Source organism: Phyllopteryx taeniolatus, chromosome 15, assembly GCF_024500385.1.
Source record: "Phyllopteryx taeniolatus isolate TA_2022b chromosome 15, UOR_Ptae_1.2, whole genome shotgun sequence".
Lineage (NCBI taxonomy): Eukaryota > Metazoa > Chordata > Actinopteri > Syngnathiformes > Syngnathidae > Phyllopteryx > Phyllopteryx taeniolatus.
Window position 1 is genome coordinate 16,303,128 of NC_084516.1, and position 20,632 is coordinate 16,323,759.

The following is a 20,632-nucleotide window of genomic DNA, read 5'->3' on the forward strand; positions in this document are numbered from 1 at the left end:
ATCAGTTTGTGACCAGCAGGACAAAGATCCAAAACAAATTCTGAATGGAATGAAGGTTTTGGAGTGGCCTAGTCAAAGTCCAGGTTTGAATCTGACTGAAATGCAGTGGCATGATCTTAAAAAGGCCGTTCATGCTCAAAACCCCTCAAATTTTTTTGTAAAATTCTAACTATTCTGCAAGGAAGAGTGCCAGTTCTAGAAAACACTTGATTTTAGTTGTTGCTGCTGAGGATGGCCCAACCAGTTATTAGCTGTAGGAGGCCATTACATTTTTACGCAGGGCCAGGTAACTGGATAGGTTGCCGCTCTATTAAATAATTCCAAAAAATATTAACGTGCTAAATAAGTTCAACTTGTTATTGATGTTTTAAAATCCATCCATTTTCCAAAACAAGCATGCTAAGTGAATTGAAAGCTACAAATTCTCCGTAGGTCTGAATGGTTGTTTGTTACTCTGTGCCCTGCAGTTGAGTAGCGCACAGTCCAGAGTGTACTCAGCTCTCGCCCGAGGTCAGCTGTGATAGGCTCCAGCTCACCCGTGACCCTAATAAGGACATGGTTGTACTATCGGATAATGAACTTCTTTTGTCAGGTAATAACGTCAGAAAGCATGACGACGAGAAGTCGACTGCCTTCAGCAAACCTTTATCTGGCATATGCATCATCAATGGGGTGAGTACTTTGGTTTTTTAATTGTATTATATACCGTAGCAGTTCACTTCTTTTTTTTCTGAATCTGAATCTGAGTTTTGGCCTTCCTGTGTGCTGTTGTCATGTTCTCCCCGTGATTGCGTGGGTTACTCAGAGGAGTCTGACTTCTTCCCACGTTCCAAAAATGTGCACGTTCGCTTCATTGAACAGTCATAAGTGTGAGTGTGAATGGTTGTTTGTCTCCGTGTGCCCAGAGATTGGCTGGTGACCAGTCGAGGGTGTACCCCTGAAGTCACCTGGAAAACAAATGGTTGGCTGTAAAGCAGTTAACATCGTGGAACAGACTCATTCAATTTCCATTATTCCCTATGGGAAGTAGGGAACACTTTGTTTTTAGGGTACATCCTTTGTTTTACACTTTACACTGCGCTCCAAATTATTATGAAAATTACATTTAAGTGTTTTAAAGATGACATTTCTCTTTTTTTAAATTTTTTTTTTTAATTTTTTTTTACTAGCAATGATATCATGTGTTTGTAATCCTTTGGCTGCACAAAGCCGATGGAGTCGTGCACATGCGCAGCTCGGGATCACTCCTTTTTGGCCGGGTGCCATGTCGCCGTCCCCATTGACAATGTGCCAATTATCAGCACACTGGTTTATACATACAGCTTTGATTCAATTTGACTCCAATTAGACCTATCGCCCTCAGGCCAATTAGCCTCCATCATTAAAAGAAATTAACTGTCTCCTCCTATCATAAAGCCTTTGATTTAAATCAATGCAGGTTTGTATTTTATTTTATTTTTTTTGGGGGGGGTGTTTTTATTTTTTGGGCGGTATTGACGCTAATCTCCAGTCAACAAGTCAGTGTGCATCTCTGCACAGATTAAGGTTTGTAAATCTGCAAGGAGGCGCACAGTAACGGGAAGGCTAAGCCTGCCGCAGTGTCAAAGGAGCTTAGAAGGCACAACACAGCATAACAACAGGGGAGCATGGGGGGGGGGCATCTTCTAAGCTTGCACCACGATGCAGGTCAAAACATATGTAGTGCGTGTTGAAAAAAATTAGGCATGAAATGTAATGTATGTGCATTACTAATTTTTACTTTTTAAAAATGTTTACAATATATTAAGCCAGTGTTTTTTTATTGTTTTTTTATTTTTTACATAACCTTTGAAACATTAACTCTTTGTGCCAAAGTTCTGCAACTCTTGAAAGAGTTCAACACATCTTGCCAGTCTTGAAATTCATTTCGATTTAGGCTAAATTAATCGTTGAACTGTGAATGCTCGTGTTTTTGTGATGCTGGTTCCTGTTCACAGGTGTTCTCCATGAGAAAAAAAAATGTGGTTCACCGCAGAACTCAAAGTGGCACTTATTTCCACGTAGTTAATTCGGCGTCGCCGCTGCTCAGTACCACATGGACGTCAAAGGATGCGTTGACTGTCTCACGCAAAGTCAGCTGTATTGAGTGTGAAGAGACTCGCCTCCCAAGCATGCGGCGTCATCCGTCATTGCTAATGAGCAAATACACAATTTACTGTTTGTTTTTGAAGTTGTATTATACTGTTATTTTCTTTTTACCCTTAGGAGTTCAACTTGTTCTTTATTGTAACCAAGCTTATAACTCTTTGTACGCCATCCATCCGTTTTAAAATGTAAATAAATGCTTAAAGTACAGCTACTTGAAAACGCTACTTAAGTACAGTGACCAATTATTTGTACTTTGTTCCTTCCCATCGTTTGTGACTATTAAAGATGTTGAAGTCCTACTTAAAGGCGACATATTATTGTTCTCAGTTGGTGTATCCATTCGCCACATACACACAGTGGAATGTATTAATTGCCCCTCTCCCCCCCCCCCCCCCCCCCACAATAGGAGGAGAGGCAGCCTGCGTTTCCTCTTTTGTTGGAAAGCTCAGGCTCCACCCTTGGTTGTCATGGTAACAGAATCCGTGCTCCTTATTGGCCCAGCAGTATATGGGAGGGAATGAGGGCTGGCTCACTTGCACAAACCCTGCAAATTTCAGTGTGTAAAGTGTACTGCAATTTTTAACCCATATTGTATTTTGCCAAAAGCATGTCACAGACATGTTATTAAGTCACTTGCCAACTATTTTGAATTATTCGAAAAAATGCATATTATGTGTCTTTGGAAAAGCATCGTTTGTACAGTTTTATCAATTCTGATGGTAACTGGAACAATGGAAAACTGTGGCTAAAGATAAACAACGGTATATTATGTATTTTTCTTAATTTATGGTTGTGCTGTGACATCATGCAAAGCGACAAACACTGCAGCTGCCTCCTCGTGTATAAAAAAGCTTTTTTAATGAATATTATGATGCTTTTTTTTCCCCTTCTGCCCTAACCTAAAGCATCATTGCCCCTAATTGCTGAAGATCTCCACACAGCTGAGGTCCCACTCGAGAAAGCGGCCCCAATCCACCCCAGATGGCCCTCCAGAGAGGCTTTCGTCTTCTCGCACACTCAGCAACGCTCTCGCCGCTTGATTTTTGACTGGCGAGCCTCTTTTGTGAAGGACTACTTCAAAAGAACAAACAAAAAGGACACCATTGGATCCCCGCTGAGGTACAACACAAATCCTCACCCGTAGTTTCTTGTCGAAACATTCTGTCTTGCAAAAGATAACAATGTCACAGATGTATTCATTCATGCTTGGTGGTACACTACACTACGTAAGGCATAAGGTAAGGGGGCATTCATGCATGATAAAAGAAACAAAAAGATTCCCAGTGGGGTATGTTGTTGTTGTCAGCTAAAAGCGTGTATTCCTCGCGGTGCATGTCATTTTTCAGTGTTAAATGTGATATTTTTAACACCGTTCTGTTGCTGAAATATATTCTAATGAAGTCTTTGTTTTGTTCTTTCATTTGCTTATCAGTGAATGATTATTATTTTTTGGAACCAATTACCATGATATTTTCATACATTTAAGAAAGAAAATGATTTGGAATTGGAAAAATACAATTTTACAATTTAAGAAAAACTAAAAGCATTAAAACTCAAATAAAAGACTGAAAACTGTTCAATGAAATTAATTCATCTTAAATGCTGAGGTAAAGATATTTCCAACCATGTTTTTGTTACCAAACCTCTTTTTACAATACAGCGACTTAAACAATAGTCACGAAGTATCATCCTTGAATTTCGATTTCCAAACTATTCATCTATCAATTTGTTGTCTATTTAACAAATATAAGGAGGTGATTCAAAATGTATATGATTTCAAAATCTTAACGGCTCTCTGAGAGAAACCATAACTACAATGTGGCCCGTGACACAAATGAGTTTGACACCCCTGACCTAGACTATTGAATGAAAAATTTTAAAACATTACATCAAATGAATTGGACTTTCTTGTCATTGTTGCGGTTTAGTGTATTGTAGATAAAAGCCTTTTCAAGAGATTTACGAGCATGCAAAGTTATATGTAACAGCAAAAATAAGCAAATATGTATGACTTATCATAATACTAAAACATACAGAATGTGTCAATATGTAAACAGAGACAAAAAATGATGACAAATATAGAGATACCGACATGTGCAGTATAAATATGTTGAGTGAATGCCAAATGTGTCGTGTGTGTGTCAACAAGTGGCTCAAGAATGCGTGTAAAAAAAAGGCTTAAGCGCAGCTGAGCAGAGGCGAGTGGGGGGGGGGTGCCACGGGGGTCCCGAGCGCACCCTTGCCACCCTCCTGACACCAGGCCGCCATTGTGCTCCTGTCATGATCCATCATGTCCCCCACCCCCCAAAAAAAAGACAGGCCTTGTCCGTGAGGGTGGGGACCAATCACACGCCTCATTAGCCAGGCTTGGTTACTCCCAAGCAAAATGGTCCCAAGACACCTCGGCCTGTTGCACATAGAGCAGACAGCCAGTGTGTGCAGAGCAGGGGGAACACCGGCATACAAATGATACCATTGTTTCAAAGATGGCGATCAGGTTTAGTCCAAGGAATTCTTTGAGTTCTGATCCGAACAAACAAGCAACGAATGGCACATGGTCATCTACTGTAAATGAAGTTCCTCACTGCTCTCATTGTATGGAAAACGGCTCCATCTGGCGAGGTTTCGCTGACCGGCCCGGGCGGCGCTGCGGCGCTCCCCCAGCAGCTGGCTAAACTGCCCAACTGCTTTTCCGCTTGGCCCTTGCAGCAACCGACACTCCTACAACAACAACACACACGCACACACACGTACACACGCACCGCCTGGCCCGGCCCGGCCCGACTCGGCCCGGCACGGCCCGGCCCGGATGGTCATCTGGCGTGAGTCGGGCAAAGGCGCTTGGCGGGGTGGTGTCGGCATCTTGGGCCCTTTGTTTTCCACGAGAGGAGATTAAATAGGTCAGAAGTACAGTCGTGTGCACATGCTTTGTTGTTTTAATGAGCCTTTTCCGTCGTCATTTGGGACATACTGTAGTTGAAGGTAAATTCAAACGTACTTAGTCGAGCAGGTATAGGGATTACAGTACAATGTATTTAAAATGTGGTTTCATGACTATAAAAAGGGGTCATTGCATATCATCAGACCTTGGGTTCCATGAGCTTTGAAAGGATAAACTTAACTTTTCATTTCATTTCATAACATTTCATTAATCCTTTGGTTACATATTTTACTTTTCCAGAAAGAAAGGTTGTGTCTGTTGTTTTGGCCTTGGTTCACCCTGAAGTCTTTTTGTTAACTTGTGGATTGTTGATCAACTAATTTTGTAAATATTGTCAAGAAATCTTTCACAGTGCAAAAGTTAAGTGTTTCGGACTTATGTCCTGGACACCCCCGAGATGCTGCATAGTACCGTACATACCATGTCACCGAGCAAGTGAGACCCAATGGAGCCCCTGCAACCCACTTCCACAGGGCATGTTTTCTTTCCAGTGTTCCCACAATCTCCAAGATCAACTGGAGCTTAACAACCATGTTCCACTCATTCCCAGGCAAGAGGAATTTTTTTTTTTTGCCGGTAGACTGTTTGCATTTTGTCTGCATTATTTTGCGACCTGCGCCAGCTTCTGCAGCACTGTGTCATGTCGCCATCTATAGCGTAAGTCCGATCTTGCAGCCCAACAAGTTATGTTAGAGGCTAGCGTTGACAGTGTCACACTGGGGCAGTTTTCTTCTATAGCAAACCATTGGTAGATGTTTCGGGGACAAGGTAAGCATGTCCTATGTCGGGCCAAGACGAGACTTTCCCATGATGCCCAAACATCCCCTCCTGCTCGGCCCTTGCCACCATTGGTAACACCTTTCCTCTCTCCTTCGGAGGCATTTGACCAGAAGATGGGGACCTCACACCGACCCTGGCCTGCTTGGCCGTCCTAGACTCTGCTGATTACTTGTTGATGCTTCAGCCTGGCAATTGCCAGGCCAGCCGCTCCCTGAACTGGTATTCCCTCTGTTCCAGACCCATCCGTGCCTTTTCCTGCTTGTATCTCAAGGTGATGGAACATCGTGGCAGCTACAAGCATTCCGAGGGTAAAAGTGTGACAATAACCACAGAGTTGAAAGTTAAAGTTATCGTGACATCGGGAAGCAACGTGAATGTGATCAGTTATCTTTATGAGGGAGCCCTGTGGGTGACAGGTGATCTGTTGAGTGTGCGTAGGTAGAAAATGGACGTAAATAACACATTTTAAGAAAAGAGGAAGAAAAATGACATCCACGGCTATTTGCTAATGCTACTTTTGAGTCAGTTATGTCAAGTCTTATCGCCCACCATCTTGAGTCAACAGCTGGTCCTCAGAGAGTCGTACACGAGGGCGCACTCGAGGCTAAAAAGGCTGCCACCTCTGTCCGCCGTCGTCCCCCTTTGAATATTGAGATGCTAATGGCGAACAACACGGGGGACAAAAGGTGCACGGCGACCACTGGAAGGCTACACAAAGGCCCTTCAGTGTGACCCTGACACTTTTACTAGGCAACATGTGTCCCCGCTTTCACGCTCGCACAATGAAAGGCCCAACAACAGCGCCGTCCCATTTAGTGCCAGGATGGTCCGACACTCCCGTCTGGGGACCCCGGCTGCTTGTGTTGTGTTTGCCTGGCCTTTGTCGGCGGGTGGGTAATATCAGCTTCAGACGGCAATGATGAGACGCCCCCAGAGGCTCTGCATAAAGCGGCTGAGGTCAGAGTTCAAAGCTTTCAGGCAGCGCTGAGGGTCGACCTCGCTTGTCATTACAGATGTTGCTGACCTGCTGTGAGGTCCATGCAGTGTGTACAAGGGAGACATTGGTGGTGGTCCAAACTGGGCTTTATATCCACCGATGGTCATTCTTATGTGAAGTTAGTAGGATCAAATAGAATTGGACGAAATCAAATTTAGGTAATTCGCAAACAATTGCAATTAGTGTCGAGTCAGCATTTTGTCATTCTCAGAAGAATTTAGTAGGATTTTGTAAAAAAAAAAAAAAAAAAAGAAAAAAGTGATAGACCTTAATTAGGGGGGAAGGAACTTTTATTTAAGATATGATTTATGTGGCCGGTCATTTTTTTTCCCTTTTACAATATGTAGTAGAAAATATTGTTTATTTTAGCAAACGGTTTGTTTATGTGGCTCAGAGTCAACATTTTGACATTCTCAGGTGAATTTAGTAGATTTTTGTCAGACCACAGTTTGTACAAGAGAGCATTTATTATTATTTTTAATTTTGAGGAAGAAGAGGGAACTGTGATTATTGTGATGATATTGCTTGATGTCATTTGTGCCAGGTCATTCTCAGATATTTTTAGTACGACTGGAGAAAAAAACGGAACTTGGTCATAAATCGTGTTTATATTAATAAACTTAAACTGCTGTAGCTCAGAATCAACAATTTCATTGTCAAGAGAATTCTGTAGGATTTGGTGCAAAAAGTAATAGATCACAGTGAGTAGAAAAGAACATTAATTTAAGCAAACAATGATACGTGTGGCTCAGCATCAACTTTATTGATGACCTCCTCAGGAGAATTTTTGTAGGATTTTGTACAAGTAATGTAATGCTGAATTCAGCCCTATTGGGGTCACAAGCCAGTGCAAACTGTAGGCGGGTCCCAAGCCCGGATAAATGCAGAGGGTTGTGTCAGGAAGGGCATCCGGCTTAAAACTTTGCCAAACAAATATGAGCGTTCGGCCAAAGAATTCCATACCGGATCGGTCGCGGCCCGGGTTAACAACGTCCGCCACTGGCGCCGTCAACCTGCAGGGCACCGGTGGAAATTCAGCAACTGAATGTTGGGATTATGACAGGAAAATCTCGGGAGTTGGTTGACATGATGATTCGGAGAATGGTTGATATATTGTGTGTCCATGAGACCAGGTGGAAAGGCAGTAAGGCTAGAAGTTTAGGGGCTGGGTTTAAATTATTTTACCATGGTGTAGATGGGAAGAGAAATGGAGTCGAGGTTATTTTAAAAGAAGAGTTGGCTAAAAATGTCTTGGAGGTGAAAAGAGTATCAGATCGAGTGATGAGGCTGAAACTTGAAATTGAGGGTGTTATGTATAATGTGATTAGCGGCTAAGCCCCACAGGTAGGCTGTGACCTAGAGGTGAAAGAGAAATTCTGGAAGGAGCTAGACGAAGTAGTTCTGAGCATCCCAGACAGAGAGAGAGTCGTGATTGGTGCAGATTGTAATGTTGCTGTCATGTTGGTGAAGGAAATTGGGGTGATGAAGAAGTCATGGGTAAGTACGGCAACCAGGAAAGGATCTTGGAGGGACAGATGGTGGAAGACTTTGCAAAAAGGATGCAAATGGCTGTAGTGAACACTTTTTTCCAGAAGAAGCAGGAACCTAGGGTGACCTACAAGAGCGGAGGTAGAAGCACGCAGGTGGATTACATCTTGTGCAGACGATGTAATCTGAGATAGTGGTAGGGGAGAGTGTGGCTAGACAGCATAGGATGGTGGTGTGTAAGATGACTCTCTCCACACAATGGAGGGGAGGAATATTAGGAAGACAAAGGCAGAGCAGAGAACCATGTGGTGGAAGCTGAGACAGGACGAGTGTTGTGCAGCTTTTCGGGAAGAGGTGAGACAGGCTCTTGGTGGACAGGAGGAGCTTCCAGAAGACTTGACCACTGCAGCCAAGGTGATCAGAGAGGCAGGCAGGAGAGTACTTTGTGTACCTTCTGGCAGGAAAGGAGAGAAGGAGACTTGGTGGTGGAACCTCACAGTACAGGAAATCATACAAGGAAAAAGGTTAGCTAAGAAGTGGGACACCGACAGGACCGAGGAGGACCGAGGAGAGGCGAAAGGAATACATTGAGATGCGACATAGGGCAAAGGGAGAGGTGGCAAAGGCCAAACAAGAGGCATATCATGACAGGTTGGACACTAAAGAAGGAGAAAATGATCTATACAGGTTGGCCAGACAGAGGAATAGAGATGGGAAGTATGTCCAGCAGGTTAGGGTGTTTAAGGATAGAGATGGAAATATGTTGACTGGTGCCAGTAGTGTGCTAGATAGATGGAAAGAATATTTTGAGGAGTAGATGAATGAGGAAAATGAGAGAGAAGGGAGAGTAGAAGAGGCAAGCGTGGTGGACCAGGAAGTGGCAATGGGGGAAGGGGGAAGTTAGAAAGGCATTAAAGAGGACGAAAAATGGAAAGGCAGTGGGTCCTGATGACATTCCTGTGGCGGTATGGAAGCATCTAGGAGAGGTGGCTGTGGAGTTTTTGACCAGCTCAATAGAATTCTAGCGCGTGAGAAGATGCCTGATGAATGGAGGAAAAGTGTGCCGGTGCCCATTTTTAAGAACAAGGGTGATGTGCAGAGCTGTGGGAACTATAGAGGAATAAAGTTGATGAGCCACACAATGAAGTTATGGGAAAGAGTAGTGGAGGCTAGACTCAGGACAGAAGTGAGTATTTGCGAGCAACAGTATGGTTTCATGTCGAGAAAGAGTACCACAGATGAATTATTTGCCTTGAGGATGTTGATGCAAAGGTACAGAGAAGGTCAGAAGGAGGTACATTGTGTCTTTGTAGATCTAGAGAAAGCCTATGACAGAGTACCCAGAGAGGAACTGTGGTACTGCATGCGGAAGTCTGGAGTGGCAGAGAAGTATGTTAGAATAATACAGGACATGTAAGAGGGCAGCAGAACAGTGGCGAGGTGTGCTGTAGGTGTGACAGACAAATTTAAGGTGGAGGTGGGACTGCATCAGGGTTCAGCCCTGAGCCCCTTCCTGTTTGCAGTGGTGATGGATAGGCTGACAGATGAGGTTAGACTGGAATCCCCGTGGACCAAGATGTTTGCAGATGACATTGTGATCTGCAATGAAAGCAGGGAGCAGGTGGAGGAACAGTTAGAAAGATGGAGGCATGCACTGGAAAGCAGAGGAATGAAGATTAGCCGAAGTAAGACAGAATATATGTGCATGAATGAGAGGGGTGGTGGGGGAAGAGTGAGGCTACAGGGAGAAGAGATAGCAAGGGTGGAGGACTTTAAATACATGGGGTCAACCGTCCAGAGCAATGGTGAGTGTGGTCAGGAAGTGAAGAAACGGGTCCAAGCAGGTTGGAACAGGTGGAGGAAGGTGTCAGGTGTGTTATGTGACATCTCTGCTAGGATGAAGGGCAAAGTTTATAAAACAGTGGTGAGGCCAGCCATGATGTACGGATGAGAGACAGTGGCACTGAAGAGACAGCAGGAAGCAGAGCTGGAAATGGCGGAAATGAAGATGTTGAGGTTCGCTCTCGGAGTGACCAGGTTGGATAAAATTAGAAATGAGGTCATCAGAGGGACAGGCAAGGTGCGATGTTTTGGAGACGAAGTTAGAGAGAGCAGACTTCGATGGTTTGGACACGTACAGAGGAGAGAGAGTGAGTATATTGGTAGAAGGATGATGAGGATGGAGCTGCCAGGCAAGAGAGCGAGAGGAAGACCAAAGAGAAGGTTGATGGATGTCGTGAGGGAAGACATGAGGGCAGTTGGCGTTCGAGAGGAGGATGCAGGAGATAGGCTTACATGGTAAAGGATGACGCGCTGTGGCGACCCCTAAAAGGACAAGCCGAAAGGAAAAGAAGAAGTAATGTACTGCTGTTAGTAGGGGGGGGGGGGGGAATAATATTTAGCAAATATGCACTTTGTGCTGCTCAGTTGCCATTTTGTTCAATGGCTCTGGCTCAGTAGGTAGAGCAGGTCATCCAGTGGCTGAAGGGTAACTGGTTCAAATCCTGGCTGTGACTATCTGCATGTCAAAGTACCCTTGGGCAAGGCACTGAATCCAAATTTGCTCCCAGTGGGCATGGCAGCAGGCGCTCATTGGTGGGTGAATGTAAGACTTTGTAAAGCGCTTTGGGCACTGTGATAGTGTAGACAAAGTGCTATATAAGTGCAGTCCATTTACCAGTGTCATTCACAGGAGTATTTAGTATCATTTTATACAAAAATAGAAAGCATTTAGTGGAAAATAGCATTTATTTGAGCAAAATGGAATTCGTGTACTTCAGTCAATCAAGAGAAGTTGTCATTCTCAGGTGAGAGAGACTTCTGTCCAGCCATGTATTTAGGATGTGGGAGGAAACCAGAGTACCCGGAGAAAACCAATGCAGGCATGGAGAGAACATGCAAACTGCACACAGGTGAGGCCGAATTTGAACCCGGATCCTCAGAACTGTGAGGCAGACGTGCTAACCAGTCGCTCACTGTGCTGATTTCCAATTGTTTTTGTTATATTATTTTCAAGAGCAGTTAGTATGATTTTGTACAAAAGTAACACACCGCGGCTGCTTCAAAAATCACATTTGTGTGGCTCAGTGAACATTTAGTAGAATTCAGTTGAACTTTGTACAAAAACGACCGTAATTTAAAGGAAGAGAAAAGGGAAATTTAACTTCAGGCAGTTTTTAAAATGATTAAGACAATTAACAAAAAATGTAATTTTGATCTCCCTAAAATAGTTTTAAAAAATACCAAACAACAAAAACATGTTTTTGTTGCAGACTGTGAAGGTATATATTTTTTTTACATTCTCTACTAAATTTTCCCATGACAATGTTATTTGAAGTCCAAATAAAACAGCGAAAATGTCTGACAAGGTGTGGTTATTATGACATTAATAACCCCTATGCATGAATGAATGTGTCTATTATTAGTAATTTATTTGATTAATCATTTTGAGTGTCAGAGAAAATCACACCAACCTGTCAAGAGCACTTTAAAAATGAACATTTTTCATTGCGTTGTCGCTATTAGGTGTCATCATTGCAGAATCTGCTTGCTAGATGTAGCGCTCCCTATTCAATGTACGTCCATCACTTTTGGGCCTCTTACATACTATGGCGACATGAGGAGTTTGTGTGGAGGTCACGCACACCCCCATTTTCTTTAGCATGAAGGCGTGGGTGCGTCTGAACAGTATGGCTAAGTAAGAGGTGGCCTGCCACACGCCTGCCCTCCTAATCCTTCGGTCTCAGACTCATGACCCACTTTTCTTGGAGGAGCGACACGGAGGAGCCGCGGCCTCACACCCAGGAGGAGCCTCCAGACGCAGGGTGGTGGGGCGGAGGAAGACCCCTGCCCACCGCCACCGCCTACTCGCACCCCCCTCTTACTCAAGCAAGACAAAGGGAAAGACAACTTAAAGGCAAATAAGAGGTCAGGTGACACGTACTGCCTCCAGCTGATGCTCTTCAATGAACGATGCCATCCTAAGATTTCCTGACTTCCCCTCTATATCAGCCTAAGTACAGTAATTGGAAGTATGTTGCTAACTAAAACAGAAGCACCTACTGACACGTACAGTGGGAGTAAAAATTACCTTTGGAATTGCTTAACTTTCTGCATAAATTGGTCATTAAATGCAATCTGATCGTCTAAATTACAAGAATAAACAGAGTATGCTTAAATTGATAGGGTACCACACTAACGATTGTATATCTTCAGATTTTCTTTATTGAAAATAACATGTAAACTATTGTAACATGGTACTATTGTTGGTGATTTTCATAGATATCGGCATGTAACATAGATATCATTCTGTATCATGTATATCATCATGAAACATGTATCATAGATACATGCCTTGTATCATAGTTTATTTTAAGATGAAAAAAATCACGCAATTCCTGTATTGCCCTGAGGGTTGCAAAATAGATATCACAGAAATTTATGGGAATCAATTGGGAATTCTACAAAATTGAACGTTGGCCCTTAATAGGGAGCTTAAATATAGTTGGTGAAAATATAATTGAGCATAATCCTGACTAAAACAGCCATATTTAATGAAAGAACAGTGATACCTTTACTTATGAGGGCCTCAACTTATGAGGTTTTAGAATTATGAGCTGTCACTTGGTAGTTTTTTTTTTATTTTTGAGGTGTGAGCCAAAGTCTGACGTAGGCGCAAGCTCGGGTTATGACGTGAGGTACTGTAATGCTCTTGCACACAGACAAGCAGAGCTACTGTACCTCTTTTGGATGGATGCCTGCTTCGGGGAAAACAAAATATTAACATTTATGCTTGAATGTGATACTTTTCCATTCAATTACCTGGAGTTTCCAATTAAGTCAGAAAAATTCCCATTTATTAATTCTCATGGAAATTTTCCAATTTGGAATCTTTCCAAAATTGCCCGTAAAATTTTATTGGAAACTCTCCAGAAATTTACTGGAATTTTCCCACGCCTTTGGAACCCTAATTATCAAACTATTGTTGGAAAAAATACCCACATTTTCACAGACATTGTCATATATTGTACTTATGTTTATACTTTATCAATCAAAGAACTACTGTGTCGTGATGCTATTGTTGTCAAAACACCACACTTTTCAGAGATATCATGTATTGTGGCTATCGCCATGTATCGTGTACCGAAGATATCGCATGTACAGGTATTGCAGCTTTTTTTGTATAGCTATCATTGTGCAATTGCAGTATGGTGATACTACAGTATTATTACTGGTTCCACGTGCCAGCGTTATTCATGCAAAGAGGTTGCCTTTGTTTGCTAAATAAGGAAGCTGTGAGGACAGTGATGACCTGAGCCATTTCCTAATTAAAGCAGCGAATTAAGCCGAGATGAGCCACTAATACAAACAAAATCAAAAGAACAGCTTCTCCATTATTGTGTCTTATCCCTTGAAAACAAACTGACCGACTTCACGGCACGAGCCGTCTACAAATAGGTCATATCATCATCATATTATTATTTATTTTGTTTATTAACCACCGACCCCCTCCTTGTCAAAAATATCTCAAACACACACACACACACCCATTCACAAGTGCGCACGCACCTACACACACACACACACACACACACACACACATCAGTCACAATACACAACGCTCTTACTTCTCTGCATGTCTTAATCCCTGGCAGACTTTAAGTGTCTGGCATTGGGGCAAAATCCCAAACTGGAGAGGAGCATGTTTGGAGACCTAATCCCCTTACTCATAGACTCCACTTGCCCCCAATTCACCTCTGCCAAAGTAGGCCAAGAACAAGGAGCCACAACACATACACACGCATGGACAGATGATGTATAAGCTGATATACAGTAAACTATAGGCACAACCAGATGCTGACAAACATGCTTCCATGCATACAGTTGAAACCAGAAGTTAACATACACTCTATAAAAAGACACATAAGCTTTTTTTTCAGACTAAACATTTCCTGTTTTAGGTCAATTAGGATTACAAAAAATATTTCTATTTGGTAAACGGCAGAATAATGAGAAAGGATTTTTTTGTGTGTGGGACAATTTTTCATGACTTTCTTCAAAGTCAGAAGTTTACATACAGTAACATTACTATGCCTTTAATCAATTTGTGAAATCCCAGATGATGATGGCATGTCTTTTTAAGCCTGATAGGTGTATTGACAACATTTTAGTTAACTAGAGACACACCTGTGGATATATTCGAGGGGATACCTGGAACACACTGCGTCTTGCGTAACATTATGGAAAAGTCAAAAGAAATCAGCAAAAATATCAGGAAGAGAATTGTGGACTTGCATGAGTCTGGTTCATCCTTGGGTGTAATTTCCAGATGCCTGAAGGTGCCACGTTCCTCTTTTCAAACAAATATACGCAAGTATAAACACCATGGGAATGTCCAGCCATTACACCGCTCAGAAAAGAGATGGGTTCAATGTGTCCCAGAAATGAGCATGCCTTGGTCCAAAATGTGTATATCAACCCAAGAACAAAAGCTCAAGACTTTGTGAAAATGCTGGCTGAAACGGATAAGGATATGTCATTATACACAGTGAAACGAGAACTGTACCAACATGAGCTGAAAGGCCACTCTCCCGGGAAGAAGCCATTACTCAGAAACAAACATAAAAAAAGAGATTATAGTTTACAAATGCACACAGGGACAAATATATTAATTTGTCCTGTGGTCTATTTTATTTTATTTTTTTCAACACCGCTTATCCTGGTTAGGGTCACGGGGCGCTGGAGCCTATCCCAGCTGACTTCGGGCGAAAGGCGGACTACACCCTGAACTGGTCGCCAGTCAGTCGCAGGGCACATATAGACACGGACAACCATTCGCACACACATACGCACCGTCACTGAGTGGGAACTGAACCCACGCTGCCTGCACCAAAGTCAGGCGAGTGTACCACTACACCATCAGTGTCCTGTGGTCTAACGAACCTAAAATGGAACTGTTTTGCCATAATGAGCATCGTTGCGTTTGGAGGACAAAAGGGGAATGCTTGCAAGCCTGAGAACACCACCCCAACTTTGAAATATAGGGGTGGCAGCATCATGTTCTGGGATTGTTTCGCTACAGAGGGGACTGGTGCACTTCACAAAATAGATGGCATCATTAGGAAAGAAAATTATGTTGAAATAGTGAAGCAACACCTCAAGACTTCAGCCAGGAAGTTAAAGCTTGGGTGTAAATGGGTCTTCCAAATGGGGAATGACTTGAAGCATACTGCTAGACTGGTTGCAAAGTGGCTTAAGGATAACAAAGTCAATGTTTTGGAATGGCAATCGCAAAGCCCTGATCTCAATCCTATTGAAAATGTATGGGTGGATGTGAAAAGGTAAGTGCAAGAATGGTGGCCTACAAACTTGGCTCAGTTACACCAGTTCTGTCCTGTCAACTATTGTGAGAAGCTTGTGGGAGGATATCCAACACGTTTGGCTCAAGTCATACAGTTTAAAGGCAATGGTACCAAATACGAATGAAATGTATGAAAACGTGATGAAAAATTATGGGGAAAAAAAATCCTCTCATTATTCTTGGATTGAGCAAATTGAAACAATTTTGCTCATCCAAATTTGACCTGAAACAGGAAAGGTTTATGGATATGGACGGATGCGTATCTCTTGATTTAGTTCATAACTTTGAGTCCGTTTGTACAAGGACGAGCACTAAGTGAAGATGTAGACTGCTCCGCTAGCGTCCTGTGCTGTGGCTGGTTTCATTTTCTACTTGTGTAACAGTGAAAAATGAGATGGCATTTACAACCACACTTCCAATGAAGTTGTGACGTGTTAAACATAAATAAAAACAGAATACAATTATTTGCAAATCATGTTCTATCTGTATTTAATTGAATACACGACAAAGACAAGATATTTAATGTTCAAACTGATAAACCTCATTGTTTTTAGCAAATAATCATTAACTTAGAATTTTAGGGCTGCAACACTTTCCAAAAAAGCTGGGACACATGTTTACCACAGTGTTACATCACCTTTTCTTTTAATAACATTCAATCAATGTTTGGGAACTGAGGACACTAATTGTTGGAGCTTTGTAGGTGGAATTCGTTCCCATTCTTGCTTGATGTACAGCTTCAGCTGTTCAACAGTCCGGGGTCTCCATTGTCTATTTTACGCGCCACACATTTTCAATGGGAGACAGGTCTGGACTGCAGGCAGGCCAGTCTACTACCCGCACTCTTTTACTACGAGGCCACACTGTTGTAACAGGTGCAGAATGTGGTTTGGCATTGTCTTGCTGGAATAAGCAGGGGCGTCCATGAAAAAGACGTTGCTTGGATGGCAGCATATGTTTCTCCAAAACCTGTATGTACCTTTCAGCATTAATGGTGCCTTCACAGATGTGTAAGTTACCCATGCCATTGGCACTAACACAGCCCCATACCATCACAGATGGTAGCTTTTGAACATTGCGTCCATAACAGCCCGGATGGTTCTTTTCCTCTTTGGCCCGGAGGACACGACGTTCACAATTTCCAAAAACAATTTGAAATGTGGACTCGTCGGACCACGGAACACTTTTCCACTTTTCATCAGTCCATCTTAGATGAGCTCGGGCCCAGAGAAGCCGGCGGCGTTTCTGGGTGTTGTTGATAAATGGCCTTTGCTTTGCATAGCAGAGTTTCAAGTTATTATATTTTACTAATGAAATACAAAGGATGTAAAAAATTTTGGCTTTTTTGTCTCAATTACATTTTTTTCAAAAAATGAAAAAAGAAAACATCTTGAAAAACATACGATAACAGTGTTTTATCTGAATTTGTTATAAACGTTGTTAGCCTAAAAAATAAACTTTGTAACAAAAGATGCATATTTTATTGAAAAAAATAAATAGAAAAATTCAACTTTTTGTAGAATGTTTTTTAACGACTACACTTTTTTAAACATAATTTCACATATTTTTTTTCTTTTCAGTGTGGCCAAAACACTCCTTCATAACTTTGTTGTGTGCATTAATTAAAAACACTTATTTTCCCCAAGAATTCACTGCACGTGTATTGATTTTGACATATAATCCCACTAAATTATTAAAACAACAGGCTAATGAAATACAGAGCGCCCATGGAAATGCTCCAATCAAGGTAAAAAATGCCAACCTAAACAACATGCAGTGCATGTTCCTCAAACTATTTGTGTGAACCAGGCCTGGTACTGTCTGCAGTTGAGTAAATAAAAGCCCCAGGCCACTAACATCCTCCACCCCCCCCCCCCCCCCCCCCCCCCCCCCCCCCCCCCCCCCACACCCTCTCGCCTTCATTGCAGTAAAAAGGCTTGAGAGCTGAGCGAAAGATTACATTTGACTTTCACATTATGCAAATTATTTTGTCATTCCTCTCCCTCCCCATCAGCCCCTTGTGATCAATTAGATTTATTGAGAGTTATTGCTAGGCTTTAAAGAACAAGAGCCCAAAAGCAAACATTCTGCTTTTAACCGTGCACTTCAAACTAATAAACTGTCTTTGTGTTCTGCTTGCACAACTTATAACGACTAAGCATAGCTCATTTGTTTTTTGTTAGTTAGTTAGTTTGTTTGTTTGTTTGTTTGTTTTCTAGCAAAGTGGTGACCTCTGATGTTGCCCGAGCGCCGCCTCAACGACAAGTGGAGATGCGCGCGACACAGGTTGCATTTCTTGGCAATGTAAGGGCGCGGGCGAGTCGGAGACTATCCCAGCTGACTTTCGGAGAGAGGCAGGGTTCACCCTGGACTGGTCCTCGGTTAATCGTAGTACATTTGACATTATATTTCTATCCCCCCATTTAAATCTTCAGAATTATAAACGATTCTCAAACAAAATGAAAAAGGCTTGTAGACAAACATTTAAAAAATAATAATCCCAAAATATGAACATAAACCTATGCAATAAATCTGCCATTAAACACCCATTAAATATTTTATTTTACTCCCATTGTTCATTAATTTGAGTAAAACACCTAATATTTGTTATTATTAAAAGTGGGTATTTCATTCCAATTTGGTATCTACTAATCTTTTTTGAATTTGTTTTATTTATTCAACATGTTGACAAGAGAAAAAAAAACAATAAAACAAAGAATCAATGGATTGGATCATTGGATAAAGTTACTTTATGGAGCATCATGCTATGGCTCACTTATTCATTTCTAATGCAATAATACAGTGCTCACAAATGGTACATTTTTAAGATGGTGCAAGAAAACTTGCATCTATTGACTTAAATTCAATGCATATGTCACATTTATATTTTTGTTAAGAATGAAAAACTTATTTTTTTTTATAGCCCACACATGCAACACACACAGACACACACGCACAGACACACGCACACACATTCAAGAAGGCAGATGGTTTTGTTTTTGTCAAACAGCGAGAGGCAAATTTAAGTTGCTCAGTTTAAATCTGAAATCAGCTTATACCTCCAATCTCATTTTGCTTTTGTTGCTCCTCGCTACGCTCCGTAATGAGCTGGTGCTGCTGATACAAGGATTATTATTGCTATTATGACAAAAATATGAAATGGTAAGGCAGGAGACTTGAAGAAGCGTATTACTCACGAGGGCATTTCATTAAATTAAGAGGCTTCGGTGGAAATAATACATCATATAACCTTGAAGGGATGTTCGTGAGTGGGGGTTGTTCAGTTGCTGTATCTTTACCAGGGTACTTTTGTCCCCTTAATACTACATTTTAAAGCAGCCGTGGGCAACATGTGGGACATGGACCATACACGTTACCTGGGCTGCAATGCGATTGTTAAACAAAAATCAATCAATCAATCAATCAATCAATCAACCAATCAAGCCTCAGAGGAACTGTTATAGAAAGCCCAAAACATTTCGCCTACACAGCACAGTGGTTAGCATATAGTATGTTTTTTTCCCCCTATGTTGAAACACAGCGCTAATGTTCAAACTGTGCATAATGTTAAAGTGGCTTACAATGATATTAAATGTACTTTTGAGGAATGACACATTTTCTGAGTTTTTTTTTTTTTTTTTTTTGGGTGAACACTTAGGCCTGCTATGCTACTGTATGTTAATGTTGGTCATGATGGTGGTACTTGGAGGGATAACCTTTTTTGGGGGGTGGTATTTGGTGTCTAAAGAGAACCACTGGTCTATAGGTGTAAATGTGAGTGCGATTGGTTGTTTGCATTGGCTGGCAACCAGTCCAGTGTGCACAGGGTCTCTCGCCTAAGTCAGCCGAGACAGACTCACCTACGCTCCAGCTCATCCGTCACCCTAATGAGGACAAACACTAGAGAAAATGGATGGATTTAGCCCACGTCAGTGTGTGAAGCTCTTTATGCAGAATTTACTACTTTACATCAATAATATTACTTCAGGGGAATTTTGTTCAGGATGAGGACTATTCATTTTAAATTATGTAGCAAATCCACTTATATTACTTTATAATAGACGGAAATTTGTTTTTGTACGAGCTTGAGCTGAGACGAGTTAATTCACCAGTGCAATGCTGACCTCTAGGGTTATTTGTAAGTATTGCACACTTGAGCAAAATAAGCGTCGCTATCTTTTTACGTCACGCGAGGAAAATTCAGACGATATTCGTAATATTAAGATACCCCCACCCCCCCGGGGAAAAAACGCTTAATTTATTCTTTTAACATTAACAGCCGTTAAGTAATAGCCGTTACGTGGGAATTTCGAAATTTGCTCGTTAAAATTACGACTTTAAATCATCATTTTCTTATTTCTATTTTTGTGTGTGTACTTTTCAATGTGGAGTCTTGGACCCGTTACTATCTTGTACGATTGTGAGATAACTAGGTGATGTAAATTATTAATACTGAATTTAATTTTTTTATTGACAGTTAAAGATATACAAATTTCAGACATTCCAGTTTGTGTAGATTAGTATACATAATCAGTAATAGAGTTCACAATATCATAAAAGCATCAATGACAATGAATGGAATTTAAATGATAATATATAAAAAGAAAGACAAAAAAAAACAGTTAAAAATAATTTACAAAATACAAAAATAATTTGTATCACAGAAAAAAAAGATCCGTGAGAACGTTTTTTTTAAATTCGGAATACTTTATACTGTATATAAATTACCAAACTAAATCTCTGATTTGTTATAAGCGACCTGACATAATTGTCAATTTAATAATTTCCATAATGGGGTTGATTTCAGAAATTTGGATTTGTGAATGTGAAACTTTCCCAACAAAATGTAAATGTTATTAATATCCATCCATCCATTTTCAACACCGCTTATCCTGGTTAGGGTCGCGGGACACTGGAGCCTATCCCAGCTGACTTCGGG